Raw genomic sequence first — 26,018 nt, 5'->3', positions numbered from 1 at the left:
AGTGAACTTTGTGAATTCAGAGTGAACCAGCCCTATTTCACCAAGAGAAGGTGGTTCTCAGACCTGACCCTGCTTTTCTTCCTGAAGTAGTGTCAGACTTTCATTTAAACCAGGACACTGTTTTGCCTGCTTTCTTTGCTTCTTCCTCAACACCTCTGTAGCCAACCTTGCATATGTTCAACGTTTGCCATGCTTTGGCCTTTTACAAGTCAAGGACTGAGCAGTTTTGACTTTCACCTTGCCTCTTTGTCTGCTTGGTGGCAGATGCAAAGGCCAGCCTCTTTTGACTCAGAGCTTAATCTCCTGGATCATCAAGACCATTGAGCTATCGTATGAGCTGGCTGGGCTCGAACTGTTTGTCCCAGTCTGAGCTCACTCTACACGTGTGGTAGTGACATCAGTGGCATTTGAGAGGGGCATTGCCATCCCTTAATTGTACTGAACAGCAACCTGATCGACACCATCTACCTTTGTTAGACAGTATAGACTGGATGTTTGGGCTAGAGCTGACTGTGGTTTTGGTCATGCTGTTCTTTCTTCTACGTTATGATGGGACACCAACCTACCGCCTTGTAAGTTATCTTGCTACTCACCCATATGTGAAGAAGAAAGACAGGTTGCTACCTGTAACTGTAGTTCTTCGAGTGGTCATCTGTGCACTCACACAACCCAACCGCCATCCCCTCTTCAGTGTCATACTCAAGTTCGATGTTGGGTACCGAAGCTATTTCTTCTGAGTTCCAAGGCTACCGTGTCAATCTCAAGGAACTGAGGGAATAAGCAGGAACATGCCAGGGACATGCGCACTGGGACAGTGGGGAACGGCTCCCACCCAAGCTCCTCAGCTATGGAAGTTTCCCAAATCAAGCTCTGCGCAGGCACAGAGTCCATATGTGTGAATGCTCAGATGACCACTCAAATAACTACGGTTACAGGTAGCAAGCTATCTATTCCATCCTCCTCCTGGGGAGGACCATCCAAATGGGTTCCCCACCCCTGCAGGAGGGAAGTAGCAATGTGAGTCCAAATCTCAGAAGGAAGTGGTCTGACCATGACAACGGAGTTACTTTGACTTCTGCCTCCAATTTCAGACCACTCATCTCACAGCTTGGAGGAACAAGCAAGCAAAGGGTGTGCTCTGCCTCATAAGTTAGTCCAGTGACAAACTGAGACAGCCCCATGGCTGTGATGGAGGCCATGAAGTCCTGAGCCGGAGCTCCAGAGGCCATTGAAACCATTAAAGGACTAGATCCTTTGATTTTTATTTCTTAAATGACTTGCACACAAAACATACCTCCAGCATACTGAGAATGAGATTTATATCAAGGAGTGTGTGGTCCACCCAGGGCTGAGTGAGACAGGTGATCAGCCTCACCTCCCTTGTTGCTGAACATATCAAGGAAGCTGCTGCCTGGAGGGTGGCTGCTTTTTGTTGATGCTTGGGCAAACCAAAGACTGTGCGTGTGCGCATGCCTCTGGGAGGAAGACAAGGGTCAAGCAGAGCCTTCTCCACTTGCTACGCTGAGTGAGGAAGCTCCTTCCCAGAGGGCTGGTGCTGAGCATTTATTTCTGATAAATTATTTTGAATTGTGCTGCATTCCTTGTTTGCTGAATTGTTTCCTTTGCTTTGCTGATGTGTTACTTGCTGTGTTTTTTATGTGATTATATTGTGATATGACATACATTCTATTTATATGTTATTTTCTAATGGTTTTTATAGTTGTTGTGAGCTGCTTCGAGATAAAATTTGTTGTGGCAAAATAGCTTACAATTATTAAATTAAATCATATATAATAGTTACAGCGTAGATGCTACCCAAGAAGTTAATATTAATAGACTCACCAGGGGTGGGGGCATTGAGGGGTCTTGCCCAAGGGCCCTCAAAAACCTGGACCTGGCCCTGCATCCATCCAAGGTGATCACATACAGCATTTAGGCACATGACTTAAAAGTCAGAGGACATCCCCCACCCCCAAAGCTTCAGTTATTGGGCAGTGTAGAAATAAAATAAATAAATAAAACAACTTAAATTCGGAAGATGCATGAACTTTCTGAAACTGTAGACCATTCACTTGGACCCAATGCCTTTGTTCCCAGGTTCTACAAGAGGCAGACGACAAACTCCACCCATGGCAAAGGCTAAATTAATCAGTAGGGTGGTATCTGCTCTTCTTAGAGAGCAATCCTATGTCCCCTAGACAGTGTCTGGGGGAGATAGGATTTTTCGGTTTCCCAGCTCCGAGCTCACAGACAGCACTATGAGCTTGTAGCTGGGAAACCTTGCTCCGCTCCCCCTCCCCCTCATAGCCAGAGCGGAGAGAACTGTAGTGGCTGGCCCTCCGTGCCTGTCCATGCTCATAACATGGAGCACAGGCAGGGCAAAAAAGGGGCATTCCCAGGGGCGGGGAGGGGAGGAGACTGCAGAAGCTGTTTTAGACAGCTTCCTATGCGATCTCCAGCCCCGTTCCTGCCCCCTCCCCAAAGCCGCGCTTAGGCACCCAAAATCAGGCATCTAAGGAAAACTTCAGGGCAGCCAGAGCATGGAAGGATTCCTCTCCTCTGTGCTTCAGCTGCCCTACATTGGATAGGTGGTCTCCTCCGACTCCAGAGGAAGTCGGAGGTGGCTGTCTATCTCAATAGGATTGTGCCCTTATATATTTAAGTAAGCACCCATGGGCATCTCTACACCAGCCTAAAATCCTGCATTTAAAACAGGGCTTTCTGCTTCCATTTTAAATGCAGGATCACAACGACTCCCTTTTTCACCTGCTTCCTTTCCCCTGTCCCCTTCCCCGCTCCTTCTCCCCATATCTGAGTCTTCCATTATCTTTCATTGACCTCACTCCTCTTCTTGCCACTTTTCTTTTTTCAGTGGGGGAACTGAAGCGGAACACAACGGGGTAATTTGATAGCTCATTATCTGTGATTTATTTAAAAACAGAACAGAGGGCATTTAGTGCAGGAAACGCCTTGGATGATCACGACGTCATGTAAAAAGCCCACAAACTTCAGGGAAGGAGCAATCTCAATTGCAGGATAAAAGCTCCATGTGAAGAAAGCCCATGTGAGGAAAGAGAACTCTCAGGACAGTGTAGGCAGAATATCTGCAAAGGGTTCCCAACACCCAGGCAGGCAGGCTCAGTCACCAAGAAGTATATTAGGAAAAGAGTAAGAGTAGTTCAGCAATGGCATAAGCTGCTTAGGGAGCTTGTGGAATTGTCCTCCTTCCAGGCTTTCAGTGGAAGTTTGAAAAGGCACCTGTCACAGTTCTTTGGATATAAAATGTTATTCAATGCATTCAGTTGAATAACATCAATGAGCTGGAATTAGGAGTAAGCAGTGAAGTGGCCAAGTTTCCTGATGACACCAAATTATTTAGGGTGGTCAAAACAGTAAGGGTTTGTGAGGAGCTCCAAAAAGACCTCCCCAAACTGGAAGAATGGGCATCCAGATGGCAAATGCAGTTCAAGCAAGTGTAAAGTGAGTGATGCATGTTGGGGCAAAAAATCCCAACTTCAAGTATAACCCAATGGGATCCAAGCGAATGACTACTGACTAAGAAAGAGATCTTGGGTTGTGGTGGACAGCTCAACGAAAATGTCAACCCATTGTGTGGCCGATGTAAAAAAGGCAAACTCCATGTTAGGCATAATTAGAAAAGGAATTGAGAATAAAACTGCCAATACCATGCTGCCTTTATACAAAATTTATACATGGGGCTGCCTTTGAAAATGGTCCAGAAACTTCAGCTAGTCCTAAATAGAGCAACAAGATTGTTAACAGGGACTGGCCAACGAGATCACCTTACACCAGTACGTTTCCAGTTGCATTGGCTGCTAGTCCATTTCCGGGCCCGATTCAAAGTGCTGGTATTAACATTCAAAGCCCTTAACGGCTTGGGACCAGGTTATCTGAAGGATCGCCTCCTCCCATATGTGCCTGCCCGGACACTAAGATCATCTTCAGCAGTCCTTCTTCGTGAGCCCCTGCCAAAGGAAGTGAGGTGGGTGGCTACCAGGAAGAGGGCCTTTTGTGCTGTGTCACCCCGGCTGTGGAATGAGCTCCCTAGAGAGGTTTGCCTGGCACCTACATCATACTCCTTCTGGTGCCAGGTGAAGACCTCTTTATTCTCCCAGTATTTTAGCATTTTAGCTTCCTAGTCTTTTAGCTTTAGTGTTTTAAATCTATATTTTAAATCTCTGCATTGCTGCTAGGTTTTATTCTGGTTGTACTGTTCTATTGTGGTTTTAAGCTTTCATATTTCATATTGTTTTATGCTGCGCTTTGTGGTTTTAATTTTTGTGAACCACCCAGAAAGCTTTGGCTATTGGGTGGTAGAGAAATGAAATGAAATGAAATGAAATACATACATACATACATACATCTATGGTGTGACACTTGGAATATTGTGTACAGTTCTGGTCACTGCACCTAAAAAAAGATATTGTAGAGCTGGAAAAAGTGCAGAGCAGGGCAACTAAAATGATCAAGGGGCTGGAACAAATTCCATCTGAAGGAAGGTTACAACAGCTGGGATTGTTTAGCTTGGAAAAATGGTGAGTAAGGGGAGACGTGATAGAGGTGTACAAAATTATGCATGGTGTAGAGAATGTGGATAGGGAGACATTTTATCCCTCTCTCAAAATACTAGAACCTGGGGTCATCCTATGAAGCTGATTAGTGGGAGATTCAGGACAGATAAAAGAAAGTACTTCTTCACACAATGCATAGTTAAACTATGGAATTCACTACAACAAGATGTAGTGATGGCCACCAATTTGGATGGCTTTAAAAGGTGGTTAGACAAATTCCTGGAGGAGAAGGCTATTGATGGCTACTAGTCCTGATGGCTATGTGCTGCCTTCAGTATCAGAGGCAGTAAGCCTACCTGCACCAGTTGCTGGGGAACATAGGTGGGAGGGTGCTCATGCACTTGCATGCTGCTCGTGGGTTCCCAGTCAACAGCTGGTTGGCCACTATGTGAACAGACTGCTGGAGTATGTGGACCCTTGGTCTGAGCCAGCATGGCTCTTCTTATGTTCTTAAAATATTCTTAGGCTAAGTTTTTTGTTGGGAGATTTGTTTGATCCTTTTCAGTCTTTCCATTTTACCAACAATAGACTCATACAGATTTTCCGCTGCATCTCCAACAGATAAAGGTGTTGCTCTGTCACCAATTGTTCCACTTTTTATCTGTTAGTAACTGGCTGGTCTTTACTATATCCTTCTTAAATTTCTAGTATTGTTTGTTATATGTCAGCCATCTAGTTTATGGCTGACACGTTACAATGTTTGTGATCCCTCCCAATTTTTTGTCCTTCATAAATTTGGTTAATTATACTGTCTGCTCCTTCATCCAATGCATAGATTGGAAAAGTATGACCAGAGTTTCTTCTACATGTTTCTACACTTTCAAGCACACAGGAAACAATCTGTGTTATATTGATTATTAAAAAGCAGGTATTATGAGACATGCCATAACTTTTCCTTTTATTAATAGGAACAGGGTGAATCAGGGATCAGCAGTGTATTAACAGATAGCAACTTCCCATCATTCAGAGGGCCCAGTGTAAGTTATGGATTAAATTTAAAATATGTCATCTATGAGATGTCATGTTAAAATGTGAAATATCATTTGAAACCCCCACCCCCCTTTTGCTTACAAGTGCATTGCTGGCCAAAACTTTTACTATTTCTCGATTAAAATATGGAAGGTCTGCTGAGGGGCAGATAAAATTGCTTTAGGCCATAACCTCCACCCCCACCCCACACAATTTGTCATCCTGATCTTGCATCAGCAAAAATACAGGCCTCTGCTCTGACAAACATACAGTCTAAATTTAGACTGAGTGTGGAGAACAACCAAGGAATCTGAGGAAGGGAGGAGAGGCAAGGGCTATCAGGGATGAATGGGAGCAAACATGGATCGTTCCTACGTAGAAGATAGCTGGGGCTCTGCTTATTCTGCAGATTAGCACAGAACATGGCACCTAGAAAACCTTACACTTCATTTTTTATAAACAGATGTATACTTCTTGTAATTCCAAAGAACATTTTGAAAACATGCAGACATGGCTTGAAGTCCCATCAGCTGAAGAGGAACCTGCCAAAGGCAGCTACGCACTAAGCAATAAAAGCAGCTCTCATGTCCAGAGCAATTATTTGCATGATAAGCATCATTTGATCATATAAGCCAAGTGGGACTGGTGTAGTCAGAGGTAGCCCTTGGTACAAGTCCTGCTCCAACTCTGTCTTTGCACATTTTCCCCATTAATGTGTGTAATCCCCACATCTCTGTGTATTCTTTTCACAAAATATTGGAAGAAAATATTCAAAATGTTATGATGACAAAGTGTGTAGTCTGCCAATTAAGTAAAGGCATGCAAAAATTTGGTCTTTCAAGTCACAAAATATGATGTTTTTGTTGCTATTTTAAGCTTTCCAATTACTTTATCCCAGAAGCCCCTGGTACAGAGTGCTTCTTTGGGAAATGAAAACAGTGCATTCGAAGTCTATGACCAGTGTTGGTGTGGGGAGATGGCATAATTCCCATAAAAGACCCAGAGTGGCCAGCTCCATTCCACTCTCAATTTCCAAGGCAGTTTGGTGAATGTAATGAATATATACACTCAGTGGCATAGTTAACAACATAGTTCACAACATAGTGAATTGTTGTGAACCCAACCAGAGCGCTTTGGCGATTGAATGGCATAAATAATGCCATTTTGAGGTCCCTTCCAACCATGATTCTATGTATTTTTTCTTCCATCAGCAGCTGGTTGGGGTAGATGACTTTTGAGAGCACTCACAATTCTATTATTTTATTATAACATTAGAAACTACATTTAAAGGACAGGATTGGGTAGGATAGGAACTGGTGAGATGCATATACTCTCATTTGCAGGAATGCAGAATACACGGCTGTTGTCAACAGAACTGTAAATTCAAACCAGACATTGACTGTCTTTATGGACTCTGCTGTGAAAAATGTAAGGTAAGATTAAAGCAGCAGTTTTCAAGTGAATGTAATAACTAGGGCTGGCCTGATCCCCTCTCCCCCATTTCTTGGTCCCATTCACAAGCTGCAAAAGTAGGTGGTGTTGGAGGGATCTTCAGGGCAGGGGCAACATCTGGGGCAGAGATGAATCTCAGTGGCTTAATGTGATGTTCCTCCCAGCAGCTGCTGTCACACAGCCATCAGTCCTACCCCCAAATCCAGTAATGCTGTTGCATAGACATAGCATTACTCTGGCAGGAGCTTCTGGGTAAGAAAAAAGATGGTAGCCCCCAGTTCTGGGTAGGGGACCACCATTGATTTGAAGTCTGAATCAGCCCCCCATCAGTAGCCACGGATGTAGACAAAACACACTCCAGTGGTGGGTTAGGAACAGACTTAACTGGAAATATAACAAACTTATATTTCAAGGTAAGCTGGCTGAGGTCAGCCCCATGGTCAGTATCACTTGCAGGAGGAAAAGGAAGAAAAATAGGAAAGTAGAGGGAGGAGACAAGGAAAAAGGCAGAATGACCTCCCAGAGATCCCCTCCCACCTCACTCAGGTACATATTAACCCGTCAAGTTCAGGTTAAGTGACTCACGGCCCTTGTCCCTCCAACAATGTTTTTATCCAGAAGCCCCTGTCAGAGTAATGCTACATCATCATTAGTGTTGTTGCTGTTAGGGGCTTGAGGGGGAGGGATGGTGCCCCCAGCCAGTACTGAGGACAGCCTCTTTTTTTTTTTAACCCAAAAGTCTCATCAGAGCAATGCTATGTCATAATGTAATGTCATTCTCAGATGTTTTTCTTGGGGGGAAGGTGGGAAATGGTGGCTTCTATCAAGTCTGAACATCTGATTTTAAAAGACCGTTTTTGCCTGGGGCTGTCATAGAATTCCACATACAGTAGAATTTAGGAATGTACGAAAGAAAGTCACTTACCTTTTAATGAAATTGATTCGAGGTGGGGGGGGAGGCGCTCCGTCCCTCCCCCTGAAATTCTGGCCCGGGGGGAGGCGTTCCGTCCCTCCCCCATGAAATTCTGGCCGGCCAGCTTCGCTCCGCAGGGATTCTGCGGAGCCGCCGGCCGGCTCCGCCAGCAGCCGGACATCTGGCCGCTGGCTAGCAGTGATGCAAATGGCGGCGGCCGTAACCGCCGCCGTTTGCGTCCCTGCAGTCAGCCATGATAGGCTACGTAAATGTTTACATAGCCTATCACGGCTGATTTAAAAGAAAAAAAAACGCGCGTACGCAAATGGCAGTACCCATGGGCGCTGCCATTTGCATTCCTTATTTTGGCACGTCTTAGTCTACGTAAACATTTACGTAGACTAAGATGGCGAAAATAAAGGGAACGCAAATAGCGTAGCGTCTATGCTGTTTGCGTTCCCCTTATTTTCGCCGTCTTAGTCTACATAAATGTTTACGTAGACTAAGATGTGTAAAATAAGGAACACAAATGGCGGCGCCCATGGGCGCCGCCATTTGCGTACATGCGTTGTTGTTTTTTTTCTTTTAAATCAGCCGTGATAGGCTACGTAAACATTTACATAGCCTATCACGGTGTTTTTTAAAAATCTAGCCATGATAGGCTACGTAAATCTTTACGTAGCCTATCACGTTTGTTTGTTTGTTTGTTTGTTTGTTTTAACTGGAAATGGTGGCGGCGGCAGCCAGTCGGAAGACCAGCCGCCGCCGCCGCACCGCCACTGGAGCTGCCGCTGCCAGGAAAATCCGCCCAAGGTAAGTCCTGTCCTGGGGGGGGCGGGGGGGCAGACTGTTTCACCACTGATTTCGGGGGGCCGAATGTGCTGGCATTCGGGCTCCCTGAGATTTGTGGCGAAATCCTCTGACATCCCCATTAGAATTCCACTTCAAATCTGGGTTTCTAATAAGGATGGACGAAAGTCCCTTACCTGGTCCCGCAGCTGTTTTCGGTGGGGGGAGGTGCTTCGGTTCTCCCCCCAAAATTCTTGGCGGGGGGGAGGCACCCTGCCCCTCCCCGCCAAAATTCAGGCTGGGGGAGAGGCACCCCATCCCTCCCCGCTGAAATTCTGGCTGGGGGGAGCGCCTCGCCTCTCCGGCAGTGAAAGAAAAAAAAAGTAAAAAAAAAACAAAACGTGATAGGCTATGTAACGATTTATGTAGCCTATCACGGCTAGATTTTTAAAAAATACCGTGATAGGCTACGTAAATCTTTACGTAGCCTATCACGGCTGACTTTGAAAGAAAAAAAAAAGTGCGTACGCAAATGGCGGCGCCCATGGGCGCCACCCTTTGCATTCCTTATTTAGGCACAGGTAGTCTACGTAAAGATTTACGTAGACTACGGCGAAAATAAGGGCAACGCAAATAGCGTTGCCCTTATTATCGCCGTAGTCTACGTAAATCTTTACGTAGACTTCCCGTGCCCAAATAAGGAACGCAAATGGCGGCGCCCATGGGTGCCGCCATTTGCGTAAGCGCTTTCCCCCCCCCAAAGTCAGCCATGATAGGCTACGTAACGATTTACGTAGCCTATCACGGCTGACTTTGAAAATCTAGCCGTGATAGGCTACGTAAATCGTTACATAGCCTATCACATTTTGTTTTGTTTTTTACTTTACTGGGAAATGGCGGCAGTGGCAGCCGGTCGGAAGACTGGCTGCCGCCGCCGCCGCAACACCGCCGCAACACCGCTGGGACCTGCCGCCGAGAGGGACATTCGCGCGAGGTAAGTCCCAGCCCGGGGGGGGGGGCGTTGGAGAATTTCCCCACCAATTTCGGGGGGCCAAATGCGTTGGCATTCGGCCTCCCGGAGATTCGTGGAGAAATTCTCCGACATCCCTAGTCTAATAGATTGCAAAATGTTCTTGAAACAGTAGGCCAGCCTATCAGATTCTGTATGTTCCTGAGAAAAACCTGTGCCACAGGGCAAGGAAGCCATCTGGTTTCTAAGCTTAGCCCGACTCGGGGTAAAGAAAGCTCTTAGGCTCATTGGTGAAGGAGCTGTGCAGTCTGAGCTAGTACATAAGAACAGGGTTCCCATTTTTGAAGGATCTGTTGCTCAGTTCTTGAGCCAGTCCCAAAAGCCAAGTCTCTGAACCAGCCAACTTTTGTTATCACTAGTCCCACCACCAGCCCATGTGACTGTGAGTGTGAGTTCATAGAGGTCAGGAACCCCATTTGAGTTGACTCACTGAGGCCCTGCATAGCTCCCTTTTCTGTGAGGCTGGAGAGCATTGCTCTTGTGGTCTGTAGACTGTACAGCTCCCTAATCCTGAGGAGTACTTCCTAAGCCTTATTATTTGGAGCTAGACTTTGGGACTACAATAATTTCCCTTGGAAACCACAACTTCCCTTTCTGTAGAAGCTTCCTCCCAACATTTTGAAGCAGAGAAGGCCGATTATTCCACAGAATGCAGAGGACCGTTTCCGTTTATCAGTAGCACTGTCCTTTTCATTACATGCATAACGGATCGTTAAATGAGTATAATTTTACGTGCAGCTATAGTTTGCAATAATCATTTCAGTATTTATTTCTGAAATACTGAGTGTTAATGCTGGATACATAGTTCAGCATGCAGAAGTATTTATTTATTGTTTACTTATTTAAAACATTTGTATACTACCCTTCATCCAAGAGATTCCAGGGCAATGAACAACAAATATAAATAAAAACTATTTATACCATAAAATATTAAAAGATACATATGAGGCAGCAGCTAAAAACACTCAGAAAGTTTACATAACTTAAAATGCCTGTGAAAATAGCAATGTCTTAACCTAGCATGGAAAGGATTGTAATGTGGGTGCCAGGCAGGGACAAAGGACCTGCTTTTCACTTGTTACCCCACATGGTTCTGCCTTTGTTATCAATGGTCTCTACCCACAGAGCAATCCCTAGCCAGTTTCCAGCAGGGTTTTTAAACATTCATCTTTAACCTGAAGCATTTGCTTCCCTGCCATGTTTCCTTTGAGAAAGGGAAATCCCCAACAGGAAGCTCCCCTTTGGACACAGACTTGAGCCCCAACAGGACACTATAAAGGGCCATTCTCCATACAGCGGAGGAGGATATCCTTGAGTATGTTTTACCTCCCACTCACTCAAGTAGGCAGGACTATGCAAAAGAGGCTCCTTTCTGCCTTGCTCTGATACATAGGACACTGGCTGAGCTTTGGCATCTTCAAGAAAAGGACAAAGAGATGGGTGGTGGGGGAGAAGCTGAGGGTTGGGCCCTTGAGCTCCACTGTTGTGAGGAAGATGACAATGGGCTCCCAAAGAGGAGTGAGCATGGCCAAAATCATGCTGTCACAGGAGGAAATATTTCTGGGCAAATGGAAATTCCACTCGGGGCTCACACCCAGGGAGCAAAAACTGCCCATCCACAGGAAAATGCTCTTTTCAAACAGGGACTTAACAAACTCATAAAATGTGTGGCCTTGAGGACAGGTACCATTCTGGCTTCATTGTAGTTCTCAGTCAAAGCCATGGCATCAGATGTAGTAGTGAGGCAAAACCTATGGCGTAAGAGCTGGAATATGTAGATCCAAATGAATGTAGCATCTATTCCTTTGTTGGTTTTGATGATGATGATACTTGGTAACTACTGCCCAGTCACCGATACCCCCTTTTTTGGAAAGGTTCTTGAGAGAGTTGTGGTGGGGCAATTGCAGATATTCTTGTAGGATATCTATTATCTTGACCCATTCCAGTCTGGGTTCAAGGCCTGGTCTTGGGACCAAATCAGTCTTGATTTCACCTTTATGGGGAGAGGGATCTTTCAGTGACTTTTGATATAATTGACTATGGTATCCTTCTGGAACAACTTCGTGAGATGGTTATCAGAGGCATCATTGTTTGGTGGTTCTGGTCCTATCTGCAGGGTCAATCTCAGAGAGTAGTTTTGGCAGAGAGCTCATTGGCCCCCTGGCATTTAGGTTGTGGGGTGCAGCAGGGCACTATGTTGTCCTCAATGCTATTTGGCACTGATACGAAGCCATTTGGATCAGTCATTACAGGGTTTGGAGCGAGGTGCTATTAGTACGCTGATGCCGCCCAACTCTATTGCTCAGTAACATCTGAATCAGGGGAGGCTGCACAAGCCTTAGACTTTAAGTTGTGCATTTTAAAAGTTATGCATTTTTAAAAATACACATTTTAAAAAAATATACCTTTTCACACATTAGTCAAGGGGGGGAAAGTGTGCACTTTTGATAAATATGCATTTTTCCCATTCAAATGAACCGAAGAAACAGATCACGAATGAGAATGGGAGTGAGCCAACCTGAGTTTTCAAGTAAAGTTCACAGAATTTCAGCAAGCTTGACCATCCCTGATACTCTTCTGGATAAGCTATCTGGGCTGGGTGTTAGAAGTACTGCATTGCAGTGAATCTGTTCCTAATGGTCCCAAAAGCTAGTGCTGGGAGATTATTGCCCTGTGCCTTGGCAGTTATGCTATGGGATACCAGAGCACGGCAAGGCAGAGAGACTACTAGCATTCTGCAGGAACTGCTGGGCTGGGGTAGTTACTCATGAAAGGACCTGTTGTTCCAGCAAGGGACTAACAGCAACTGAGGCCTTAGCTAGGCAAGTCAGCTCGGGTCCATTAGAAGCTTTACCTCCCACTGGGTTTTGACGGCAATGTTAAAGGGCTCATGCTCATTTCCATAGCTTCAAGGTCCTACATGGCTGAGGCACCTGAGAGGCTTTGGGAGAGCCATTCTTGAAGGCTGAGGTTGATGGGAGGGCCAAGTCCTTGGGTCTGGGGGATGCATCAGGGGCCCTCAAAGATCACCCCTGGCTTAGGGTGACCAGTGTCTCACTAGACTTAGAGTCCTCTTTGGGGTGATGCTGAGTCTCCAGATTCTGGTCCATGACACCACTGTTGAGTTATGCCTCTCGGGAATAATTAAAATCAAAAGCTTAAATTATTGTTTCCAACAGTTTTTAGAAGAGGGAACTGTGTGTAGGAAAAGTGCTACCGAGTGTGACCTTCCGGAATACTGCAGTGGGACTTCTGCCGACTGCCCACCAGATGTGTATAAACAAGATGGGATGCCATGTAGCAACAATAACAACTGTTTTCTGGGGAATTGCCTTGATCTCGAGAGACAGTGCATCGTTCTTTTTGGTGAAGGCAAGGCTGAGGTTTTTTTTATTACTAAAGAATTACTCCTTTACCTAACCCTTGAGGGACTGACCATTTCATCCAGAAGAGCCATCTGGGAACAGGGCTTGGAGAATCTTGTGCTACTTCATCCCAGATCCGTAATCTTTCTCTTTAGCAACTCCAACAAAAACTACCACTCTAAAGCTGCTGTTTGCATCACACAGAAAGCCTCCACTGACGTTGGTGTGGGTTTCCCTTGAAATGCAAATAACAGCTTCAGAAAAACTGCTGTTGTTAGGAAAATGGTAGGGAGAGAAATAAACTTCCCCACCCTTTCCCCATGGTTTTGCTATTTACATAACAAAAACTGTGCATATTAACTGCATGCATGCAATTAATGTCATGGCCAATTTAGCCCTAAAAGTATGCCGTTTCACCTTCAGTAAACAAATGCACATCTTTATTTTAATCATAAATGTCTTGGTCTGCAGAATTATTCTGGAAATAGCTGGCTGACCCACATTGCCTAGTCTTATGCTGTAATGCAAAAGCTCAGAGGTGGTAAGAGAGGCTGGATGGCCTCAAGGAACAGGCAAGGCAGAGATTTCTCTAGCCAGAGTAATTCCTCTGATCAGTGTGTACATTTCGTGATTTGCCTGCTGTCTGAAGGCCCGGATGCCTCTTTTTGTGCTTTCAGCCAGTTCCTCTTTTTCACTCCTTCTTCCTTTACCATGCGCAGGTACAGAACAGGCCCCACTGAGTTGTTTCAAGGAGCTGAACATGCGAGGTGACCGGTCTGGCAACTGTGGCGAGGAGGGTCAAAAATACAAGAAATGTAATGAAGAGTAGGTTGTGCCTAGGGCAGGTGTCTGATTTTCCCAAGTTACTCATTCAGTTTCCCATAGAATTGTTCCCAAATTGGCTTACAACTATTACTATTACTAAAAGCTTACTATTGTTCTGCTTAAGGGATTATTCATCCCTATATTACTGCGACAGTTGTTAATGTTTTTAAATCTTCAATGCAAATAAAATTGCAGAGGAAATGCTGGCCATTTTTAAAACTGAATTGTTTTTTTTTCTGTCTGTTCTTAACCAGCTGTATTCGTCCTTCATATCAAAGTTCTTAGTAGTCCGTGACTATAATAAATGATTCATTCATTCATTTATTGAGGTAGCCATTTTGTGTCAGCACCATCTTTTCAAAGGCAGTCAATTTTGGTCAGGGGGTGATAGCATTTCCTCAGTACTAGGTTACTTTTTAAGGGGCCGCGGTGGCGTAGTGGTTGAGATGCTGAACTGCAGACCGGAGGGTCGGCAGGACAGCAGTTCGAGACCCGAGTGATGCGTGACGAAGTGAGCTCCCGTCTTCAGTCCCAGCTCCTGCCAACCTAGCAGTTCAAAAGCAAGAAATTGCTAGTAGATAAATAGGTACCGCCTCGGCAGGGAAGGTAACAGCGTTCCATGCACCTCAGTGTTCAGTCATGCCGGCCACATGACCACAGAAGCGTCTTCGGACAGCGCTGGCTCTTCGGCTTAGAAATGGTGATGAGCACCACCCCCTGGAGTCGGACACGACTGGTTGGGGACACCTTTACCTTTAGGTTACTTTTTAGGCCTGATATTTTTACCCACAATTCTGTGCAGCAGTTTAGGTCATTCCTCTTACATTTTCTACTTTATTGGACTTTATGCCCTTGGTGACATACAGAGCAACACCACCCCCAATATGTCATTTCTATAGATTGGATCAAGGGATAAAAGTATCCCATTGATTCTCTCTATTCCACTAGTTTAATGTTATGCCTATTATATCTACACTCTCATTTAGCATTTAGCATTCCAGCTCTTCCATCATGGTATAGATGTTTCTAGCGTTAGCGTATAAATATCGATACATTGTGTCCATCTCCAAAGTTTTTGGCATTTTCTTTCATAACCCTTTGCCTCTTTAACTGGCTATCATGTCTTTTGTATGCTCATTGCAAAACTGTACCTCATCCCCATTTGGTTCCTTGAGTGGCCTCCAGTATCTAACTTCGAGAATTAAAGAGATATCATATTTTTCCTTCTCATTTTTCTTTCAGAGATGTCTTATGTGGAAGGGTCCAGTGCACTCATGTTAACAAAATTCCAAAAATGTCAACCAGACAAGGAATAGTTCAGACTACAGTAGAGGACACATTATGCTGGGGTACAGAATTTCATCTTGGGTTTGATGTTTATGATATTGGAGCCGTGAGAGATGGAACAACATGTGGCCTTGACAAGGTAACTTCAGCCAGACTTTTTGTCTGCTCTGATCCCGGTTTGGGAGAGGAGAAAGGGCTTCGCTTTGCTACAAAGCACAACCTGTAGTTTGCAGCTGATCTTCACTTTTTTTTTAATCTCACTGTAAACATGTGGGGCCCCAATCTAGATCAGGATCACCAGAGACAGGTAGGGGAGGTTTGTACCTTCCCACCTAGTCACTTCCTCCCCCTAAATACACCTCCCCGCGTGGGGGCTAAAAAGAGGTGGGAAACCCTTCACTGGTGCCAATGGCGGTCTTTTATCTTTTGATAGCCATTCATGGGGAGAAAGGGGCTGAGTGGGAAAGTTTAAAACAAGACTGGGCAACTGATTTTGGGTGGAAGGTGGGCCAAATGATGTCAGGGGGTACCCCTAAAGACATCATTTGGTCCCCAGCCAAAGTGCCAAGTGGATGATCCACCCACTGCATCCACCGGGAACTGGCTTCACTGTGCCTGGATGTCTTCCATTGGGGAACGCCCATATGCTGTAAAGCCATCCCACCAACTGGCTCATCCACCCGTTATGTCAGCCAGGACCCAGCTTTGCTTGACAGGGGCACATTGACCAAGGCAGCTTTGCCTGTCCCATGCCTTCTCCCATTGAGTCAGGATGTGAGGCAGTCAGAGTGGAACAGAAGTGCACTTGGACAGTGCTTGCGGGAGGTCCTGTAAATGCTGGCTGAGTGCTCAGCCTGGCTTTGCTCTAGGGCTGTGCACGAACCTCCCAACCCACTTCGGATGCTGATTTGGAGCTTTCGAATTGGCCCTGCCTCAGCCCAATTCAAACCTGGTCCAACCTGCCTTGGACTCTGGGTCTGAAGCGAAATTCGGACATCCGAATCATAGAATAGTATAGTAGGGTTGGAAGGGGCCTATAAGACCATCAAGTTCAATCCCCAGGCCGCCGAGCCATGCCAACTGCGCATCGAGCCACCCAAGCCCTGTGCTCTTTTGGCTTGGAATTTGGATCCAGATTCAAAGCAGCTCTCTCAACCCTAATTTGCTCATCCTTTGCTTTTGGCTGGCACTTGCAGTGCGCAGTCACTGCTCCCCCAAGGGAGAAACAAGGGGATTCCCCTGCGCATCATTCACCTTCCAATTGAGGAGATCTCATAGATTGGTGATAATAAGGGGACTCCTCTCTCTGCCTCTTCCCCAAGCCCCTGGTAGCCGGGTAGGTAGGTCAGGGGGGCATGGCTTGGGGAGGAGGGGGAAGGCCCTGAGGAGGGTACCCAGGCATCCATTGCCAGAGGAGATGCATGCTACATACTTAACGTAGTATGTAGTTTAACCCTCCATTTCTTTTCTTTCTCTTTTTTTCTGACTTGACAAGACCTTTGGTAATCAAATTCTATTTGACAGTAATCATCTGCTTAGTTAAGAGTGCAGTGTTAATCCTATTTGTTTGTTTGTTCTTGTTACCATTGTGTTGCAGATAAAAAGATTTTTTTTAAAGAGTGCAGATAGACATAATTTCAGCTGCAAGCCCAATGTGGAAGTGCACTCCCCACCTTTTAGATACATGCATAGTATGGGGAAGCCTTCCAGTTTGGAGCAGAAGCCAGACTGGGCTGTATTGATTGGTCATCAGTTGTTTTAATCATAAGTCTACTTCCCTCTTTCTCGGAGCATGGCTGTGCACAGGGCTGGTTGGCTGGTCCATAAGTCAACCAGGAAGCCCCGTCCACTGCTTTTCAGTGATGTCAATAAAAACAAGAAATAGATAATATCTGAGCAGAAAGGCATGTCAGGTGCTTTTAAAACTGAAAAAAAACACACCAGTTACAGAGGCTATATGGATGTCATTACTGGAGCAAAGGCTGGGAGAAGCAGAGTTCATCCACAGGAGAAAAACCCATGCCTGCACTTCTTTGAAGATATGCCTGTAGACATCCTAGGAATATTTGCCAGATACAGTATAAGCTGTCAGAATGCAGGCTTTCCTGCTATCAGTTTGGATTCCCAAATCCCAGGAAGTACTAGTTCCCCTCTACTCAGCACTGGTTAGGCCTCATCTGGAGTACTGTATCCAGTTCTGGGCACCACACTTTCAGAAGGATGCAGACCAACTGGAGAGAGTTCAGAAGAGGGCAACAAAGATGATCAGGGGACTGGAAACAAAGCCCTATGAGGAGAGACTGGAAGAACTGGGCATGTTTAGCCCTGAGAAGAGAAGACTGAGGGGAGATAGGATGGCGCTCTTCAAGTCCTTGAAAGGTTGCCACAGAGAGGAAGGCCAGGGTCTCTCCTCGAGCATCCCAGAGTGCAGGACACGGAATAATGGGCTCAAGTTACAGGAAGCCGGATTCCGGCTGAACATCAGGAAAAACTTCCTGCCTGTTAGAGCAGTACGACAATGGAACCAATTACCTGGGGAGGTGGTGGGCTCTCCCACACTGGAGGCATGAAAGATGAGGCTGGACAGCAATCTGTCGGGGTTGCTCTGACTTGGATTCCTGCATCGAGCAGGGGGTTGGACTTGATGGTCTTGTAGGCCCCTTCCAACCCTACTATTCTATGATTCTATGAGTACATTGTATACAATTAATGTTTTATAACTCCTTTTCTAGATTTGCATAAACAGATCATGTGTTGATGTGGCAGTTCTGAATTATGATTGTGATTTCTCAGACTGTAACAACCATGGGGTAAGTAGAAAAAGGAAAGAAAAAGAAACCATGCTTTGGTAGCTGGGTAGGTTAATGGAATGCTGTTATTTATCTCTTGATTGCAAGCTTTGAGATGAGACACAGAGATTTTGATTCTCTGAGCCAGGCAAAATGCCTTGGGGCAACATTATTTGGGGGAGAGGAGGAGGCTTACCATTTGATTTTCTTTTTGAAATGTCTTTAAAGCTGCTGGCTTTACTAGTTGCACAGCAAGCTGGTTACTTCCACCACTGCTCTGGGAAGGACACTAGTATGTTTCTGCTGTGCTGTAAAGGCCACCATCTCCCCTGTCCCCACTCCTCCAGGCTTCTGGAACTAGGGATGTACAAAAGTCCTTACCTTTGACGAAATTTGATTCGCGGTGGGGGGGAGGCGCTTCGTCCCTCCCCCCGAAATTCTGGCCAGGGGGGGAGGCGCCCTGTCCCTCCCGCCACGAATCCTGTTCTGCCGTGACTGCAAATGGCAGCGGCCGTAGCCGCCGCCGTTTGCGTCCCTGCAGTCAGCCGTGATAGGCTACGTAAATGTTTACATAGCCTATCACGGCTGAGTGGAAAAAAAAACAAACCCGCGCGTACGCAAATGGCGGCCCCCATGGGCGCCGCCATTTGTGTTCCTTATTTTGGCACGTGTAGTCTACGTAAACATTTACGTAGACTACGGCGAAAATAAGGGGAACGCAAATAGCGTTCCCCTTATTTTCGCTGTAGTCTACGTAAATGTTTGTGTAGACTACACGTGCCAAAATAAGGAACGCAAATGGCGGCGCCCATGGGCGCCGCCATTTGCGTACGCGCGTTTTTTTCATTTTTTGTTTTACTCAGCTGTGATAGGCTACGTAAACATTTACATAGCCTATCACGGTATTTTTTAAAAATCTAGCCGTGATAGGCTACGTAAATGTTTACGTAGCCTATCACGTTTTTTTGTTTTTGTTTTTGTTTTACTGGAAATGGTGGTGGCGGCAGCCGGTCGGAAGACTGGCTGCTGCAGCCACCACCGAACCGCCGCCAGACCCGCCGCCAGGGACATTCGCACAAGGTAAGTCCCATCCCGGGGGGGTGGGGGGGGTGGCAGACCGTTTCGCCACCGATTTTGGGGGGCCGAATGCGCTGGCATTCGGCCTCCCCGAGATTCGTGGCGAAATTCTCTGACATCCCTATCTGGAACAATGGTATGTTGTGATGTAGAGTCATTCCAGCAGGCTATGCAGGGCAACATGGCAGCCTACAGTGCCACCACCATTGCAGCTCTGTCATTGCCTGCAGTTGACATTAGTGACACTAATGACATTTAAGGAAGATGAAAAGAAAAGAAAAGAAATCTGTCATTGCTGCTTATCTCCCAATAAACCTCCTGTCACTGAAAGGTTTTTAATTCTCGCCTTATTATATATATTTATTTGTTTATTTAAGCTCTCTGGGTGGTTAACAATAATTCAAACTATAAAATAAATATAAAATGTAAAAGTATAATAATACAGTATAAAATAAAACAAAAATAAAATCTAGCAGCAATGCAGAGATTTAAAATACAATAAGAGATTTCAGACAACTGAGGCTAAAATGCCTAAGAAAATTAAAAGCTCTTGTCCTGGTGCTGGAAAGAGCGCAATATAGGTGCCAAGGGACCTTTTCTAGGAAGTTCATTCCATAACTGGGGCCACAACAGAAAAGGCCATCGTCTTGGTAGCTACCTACCTACTTCCTTTGGCAGGGGCTCCTGGAGAAGGACTGTTGAAGCTGATCTTAGGGTCCAGGCAGGTACATATGTTAGGAAATGATTCTTCAGGTAACCTGGCCCCAAGCCATTTAGGGCTTTGAATGTTTATACCAGTACTTTGAATTAGGGCTGTGCACCACTTTGGTCCAAAGCCCAAATAATGAGGTGAAGCGGGCTGATTTGGAGGTGCCTTGTGATGCAAAGTGGATCAGACCAGCACCAAGGCGCCCCAAACCAAAGCAGCTCCTCCACGAGGTGCCTTGTACACCTTGGACATTCATAGGTCTTCTTGTGCCTTCTGAGCAGTCCAGACAGGCTGTCTCCAATTATACCAATTTCTGAAAGATCACGTGGAGGGACAGGAGGAGGAGGAATGAGGGGGAATGTGAGAGGACGCAAAAGCACCCAACGTATCAATTTGAGAGAGATCCGGCCACCAGCAGGGGAGGGGGAAGGGGAGAGGAGATGAAGGAAGAGAAGGAGGGAGTGAGCTTTGCTTTGAGCCAGCCTCTGTTTGCTCTTCGTGACAGAGGTGGTGTCTGAACATTATTTAGCTAGAGCTGTAGTCTCCAAAGTGGGGTGCATGCACCCCAGGGGGGGCGCAAGGTGATTCATTGGGGTGCGAGAGCCACCTGATAATTGAGCAGCCTCCTGCTGCCCTGACGAGCTGCCATTGTATTAAATGATGGTGGTGGCAGCGGCAGCAGCAGAATGGGATGGGAGCTGAGAGGGAAACTCCATGGCATTTCTCTCTCCGCTCCAGTCCTGTCCTGCCTCTGCTGTGGCCACTAGAAGCAACTTCCCCAGTCTCTGCCTTCAGTCTGTTTCCTGCCTCCCAGCTGAGCAGAGCAGAGGAAGCTGCTCCAGCTGGTCTAGGGATAACGGAAGCAAGCAAGCTCCCAGAGAGTGAGCGATCAGAGCGAGCAAACAGGGGGAGCAAACAGGAGTTGACCAGGGGAGCTGCAGTGGCAGAAGAGACAAAGGAGACAAAGGCAAAGAGTGAGTAGAGGACCAGGCACAGGCTACTGTAGAACAACCAGGAAGCTAGACCAAAAAGGGAAAAGAGAGTATGGAAGGACAAGACTCTCCAGTGGTGGTGACCTGCAAGATGTGTGCCATGTTTGTTTTCTTGCCTGAGAACAACATGGCCTACACCTGCGACAAGTGCAAGTTGATCACGCTGCTGGAAGAAAAAGTAAGAGGACTGGATATAACTTGTTCAAAAAGACTTGAAGGATATAACTTGTTCAAAAAGAACAGGAGGAACAGAAAGGGAGGCGGGGTTGCACTGTATGTGAAAAATACATATCTCTGCACAGAAATACAGGAGGAGGAGCTTGGTAGCCCCATCGAGAGCATCTGGGTTGAAATAAATGGAGCAAAGAATAAAAGGAACCTGGTGGTCGGAGTCTACTACCGGCCACCCAGTCAAGGAGAAGCCAAGGATGAAACTTTTGAAAAGCAAATAGCCAATGTTTTAAGGAAGCATGATGTAGTAGTAATGGGGGACTTCAATTTCCCCGATATTTGTTGGGAGACAAATTCTGCCAAACATGGCCCCTCCAGGAAATTCCTGACTTGTGTGGCGGATAACTTCCTCCTACAGAAAGTAGAGGAAGGAACTAGAGGATCGGCTATCCTTGACTTGATCCTAACCAACAGAGATGACTTAGTGGATAAAGTAGCAGTTACAGGAACTCTGGGGGAAAGCGACCATGTTGTACTTGAGTTCTTGGTTCTAAGGGAAGCAAAAGCCGAGTGTACTCAAACGCGTACCCTGGATTTTAGGAAAGCTGATTTTAATAAACTCAGGACAATGATCAGTAAGGTCCCATGGCAAGCGACGCTAACGAGAAAAGGAGTCCAAGATGGGTGGGAGCGTTTAAAAAAGGAAATTCTCAAGGCACAATCACAAACAATTCCAACAAGAAGAAAAGGTGGAAGACAACAGAAGAAGCCAATGTGGCTTCACAAAAAGCTTAGGGATGACCTGAAAACAAAAAAGGACACATATAGGAAGTGGAAAGAAGGCCAAGTAACAAAGGAAGAGTACAGGCAGGTAGCACAGAATTGCAGGGATGGTGTCAGGAAGGCTAAAGCGGAGAACGAGGTGAGGTTAGCGAGGGATGCTAAAAACAACAAAAAGGCTTTCTTCAGCTACGTGCATAGTAAAAGGCAGAGGAAAGAAATGGTTGTTCAGCTATTAAATAAGGATGGCAAAATGATAACAGATGACAAAGAAAAGGCAGAGGTGCTCAATTCCTACTTTGGCTCAGTCTTCTCCCAAAAGAGGGTCTATGACCCCCCTGGCAAAGGCGAAGTACAGGCTGAAGGGGCAGGATTGCAGCTTGAGATCGACAGGCATATGGTCAAGGAACACCTCATTACTTTGAATGAGTTCAAATCTCCAGGGCCAGATGAACTGCATCCTAGAGTAATAAAGGAACTGGCAGAAGAACTCTCAGAACCGCTGTCTATTCTCTTTGAGAAATCATGGAGGACCGGGGAAGTGCCAGATGACTGGAGGAGGGCTAACGTTGTCCCTATCTTCAAAAAGGGTAAAAAGGAGGAACCTGGGAACTACAGACCAGTCAGTCTGACATCAATCCCTGGGAAAATTCTGGAGCAGATCATAAAGCAATCCATCTGGAAGCACCTTGACAACAATGCCGTGATTACTCGAAGCCAACATGGATTTGTCAAAAACAAGTCCTGCCAGACAAATCTGATCTCATTTTTTGATCAAGTCACCTCCCTTGTAGACCGTGGGAATGCTGTAGACATCATATACCTCGACTTCAGCAAAGCTTTCGACAAAGTGCCCCATGATATCCTGATGAGCAAACTTGCTCGAAATGGGCTAGATGAAACAACGATCCAGTGGATCCACAGTTGGCTACAGAATCGGACTCAAAGAGTGCTTATCAATGGGACCTTCTCAAGCTGGGGAGAGGTAACGAGTGGGGTACCGCAGGGCTCAGTCCTGGGCCCAGTGCTCTTCAACATTTTTATTAATGACTTGGAGGAGGAGGTGCAGGGAATGCTGATCAAATTTGCAGATGACACAAAATTGGGAGGGATAGCTAATACTTTGGAAGACAGAAACAAAATTCAAAGTGATCTGGATAGACTGGAGTGCTGGGCAGAAAACAACAGAATGGCATTTAATAGGGACAAATGCCAAGTTCTGCACCTAGGAAAAAGAAACCAAATGCACAGTTACAAGATGGGGGATACGTGGCTCAACCACACTACGAGCGAGAAGGATCTTGGAATTGTCGTCGATCACAAGCTGAATATGAGCCAACAATGTGATGTGGCTGCAAAAAAGGCAAATGCTATTTTGGGCTGCATTAATAGAAGCATCGCTTCCAAATCCCGGGAAGTACTAGTTCCCCTCTACTCAGCACTGGTTAGGCCTCATCTGGAGTACTGTGTCCAGTTCTGGGCACCACACTTTAAGAAGGATGCAGACAAGCTGGAGAGGGTTCAAAGGAGGGCAACAAAGATGATCAGGGGACTGGAAACAAAGCCCTATGAAGAGAGACTGAAAGAACTGGGTATGTTTAGCCTTGAGAAGAGAAGACTGAGGGGAGATATGATAGCACTCTTCAAGTACTTGAAAGGTTGTCACAGAGAAGAAGGCCAGGATCTCTTCTTGATCATCCCAGAGTGCAGGACACGGAATAATGGGCTCAAGTTACAGGAAGCCAGATTCCGGCTGAACATCAGGAAAAACTTCCTGAGTGTCAGAGCAATACGGCAATGGAACCAATTACCTGGGGAGGTGGTGGGCTCTCCCACACTGGAGGCCTTCAAGACGAGGCTGGACAGCCATTTGTCAGGGATGCTCTGACTTGGATTCCTGCATTGAGCAGGGGGTTGGACTCGATGGCCTTGTAGGCCCCTTCCAACCCTACTATTCTATGATTCTATGATTCTATGGAGCAGCAAGTGTCGACCCTCCAGGGAATAAGAGAACACAAAGAATTCTTGGACAGAAGGGTGGAACTATAGCAGCAAAGCAAAGAACAGAAGCTAGAAGAGTAACAGCAAACTGAGGCAAAAGAGGAAACTGCTGGGGTGAGGAAAAATGAAGTAGAGGATACTCCTTGGAAAAGGGTGAGACTTAGGGGCAGAAGAATTAGAAGACACTCAGCACCAGTGGAGGCAGTGGAACTAGGGAACGTTTCCAGGTACTTGAGGATGAGAATGGAGGACAGCCTGCAGAGGAAGAATTACAGGGGAACCTGCATGAGAGCGAGCAAGAGGCTGAAGGTCAGCCAAGCAGAGGTGATGAAACCAAGGCCTACAGCTACAAGAAGAGAAGAGTAGTAGCAGTGGGAGACTCCTTGCTGAGTGGGATCAAAACCCAAGTATGTCGCGAAGACCCATGGACTTGCCAGGTATGCTGTCTCCCAGGAGGATGGATCAGAGACGTGACTGAAGGGTTGCCTGCACTCATAAAGCCCACTGACAGGTACCCCTTTCTTCTCATCCACGTGGGAACAAATGATACCGCCAAGCGGAGCTACGAAGAAATCACGTCAGACTTTGAAGCTTTGGGAAGGAAACTCCAGAACTTTGGGGCCCAGATAGTTTTCTCATCCATCCTTCCTGTAGTCAGAAGAGGGATAGAAAGGGAAAGAAAAATACTCCGGGTGAATGACTGGCTACGAAGGTGGTGCAGACGAGAGAGATTTGGATTCTGGGACCACGGGCTATACTTCCTGGAAGATGGGCTGTTGGCTAGGGATGGGTTGCACCTCACAAAGGCTGGGAAGAATGTGTTTGGCCACAGCATGAAGAAATTTATCAGGAGGGCTTTAAACTGAATCCTACGGGGAAGGGAGATGTAAAGTTGGGGGTAGCAATGGATGAAAGCTCATGCACCACAACGGGGAGAACAGCTCTAATAGCGCCCAATAATAGTCTTCAGACACATGTAGGAAGAAAGCCAGACTATGAAGCAGATGGTCTTCGATGTCTACATACTAATGCCCAGACTATGGGAAACAAACAGAATGAACTTGAACTCTTAATACGGGAGGGAAATTATGACTTGATAGGTGTAACCGAGACTTGGTGGGATGACTCTCATGACTGGAATACAGCAACTGAAGGATATAACTTGTTGAAAAAAGAACAGGAGGAACACAAAGGGAGGTGGGGTTGCACTATATGTTAAAAGTACTTATCTCTGCACAGAAATACAGGAGGATGAGCTTGAAAGCCCCATCGAGAGCATCTAGGTTAAAATAAATCCAGCAAAGAATAAAAGGAACATGGTAGTCGGAGTCTACTACCAGCCACCCAATCAAGGAGAAGACGAGGATGAAATTTTTGAAAAGCAAATTGCCAGTGTTTCAAGGAAGCAATATGTAGTAGTCATGGGGGACTTCAATATCCCTGATATTTGTGGGGAGACAAATTCTGCAAAAGAAGGCCCCTCCAGGAAATTCCTGACTTGTGTGTAGGGGTGCACGAAAGTCACTTACCTGGTCTCACAGCTTTTCGCGGTGGGGGGGAGGCGCTTCGCTGCTCTCCCAGTTCAGGCCGGGGGGGGGAGGCTTCCTGCCTCACCCGGCCGAAATTCAGGCCGGGGGGGAGGTGCCTCGCCTCGCCCGGCCGCGAAATAAAAAGTTTTTAAAAAACAAACAAACGCCCCCGTGATAGCCTACGTGACGATTAACGTAGCCTATCACGGCTAGATCTGCAAAGTCAGCCGTGATAGGCTACGTAAATCGTCACGTAGCCTATCACGGCTGACTTTAAAAAAAAAAAAGCGCGTACGCAAATGGCGGCCCCCATAGGGAGCCGCCATTCACGTTCCTTATTTGGTCGCTGTAGTCTACGTAAATCTTTATGTAGACTACGGCGACCAAATAAGGAACGTGAATGGCGGCTCCCTATGGGGGCCGCCATTAGCCGTACGCACTTTTTTTTTTTTTTAAGTCACCCGTGATAGGCTGCGTGACGATTTACGTAGCCTATCACGGCTGACTTTGCAAATCTAGCCGTGATAGGCTATGTTAATCTTCACGTAGCCTATCACGGGGGCATTTTTTTTTCTTTTATTGGAATGGCGGCGGCGGCAGCCGGTCGAAAGACCAGCTGCCACTCCCGCCCCTGACGAAGACCCGATGAACCGCCGGCCGGACCCGCTGCCAGGAGGGACATTCGGGAAAGGTAAGTCCTGTCCCGGGGGGGGGCGGGGGGCGGGGAGGCGGAGAATTTCTCCCCGAA

General features: G+C 46.3%; 1 pseudogene across 1 annotated transcript in view; it reads left to right on the top strand.

Moving 5' to 3' along the window:
- The window catches only part of LOC146349260 (disintegrin and metalloproteinase domain-containing protein 26A-like), a 107,973-nt pseudogene that overhangs the window by 62,150 nt on the left and 19,805 nt on the right, over nucleotides 1–26,018 (top strand). The window contains exons 14-19 of the transcript XR_014789352.1: nucleotides 5,501–5,569; nucleotides 6,905–6,994; nucleotides 12,925–13,117; nucleotides 13,830–13,935; nucleotides 15,178–15,361; nucleotides 17,955–18,032. The product of XR_014789352.1 is annotated as a disintegrin and metalloproteinase domain-containing protein 26A-like (transcript). The remainder of the gene's footprint in view (nucleotides 1–5,500; nucleotides 5,570–6,904; nucleotides 6,995–12,924; nucleotides 13,118–13,829; nucleotides 13,936–15,177; nucleotides 15,362–17,954; nucleotides 18,033–26,018) is intronic.

The sequence above is a fragment of the Heloderma suspectum genome, chromosome 3, assembly GCF_057233095.1.
Source record: "Heloderma suspectum isolate Gila_16-S chromosome 3, 16-S_ref, whole genome shotgun sequence".
NCBI classification, from domain to species: domain Eukaryota; kingdom Metazoa; phylum Chordata; class Lepidosauria; order Squamata; family Helodermatidae; genus Heloderma; species Heloderma suspectum.
This window is presented reverse-complemented; position numbering and strand designations above follow the sequence as displayed.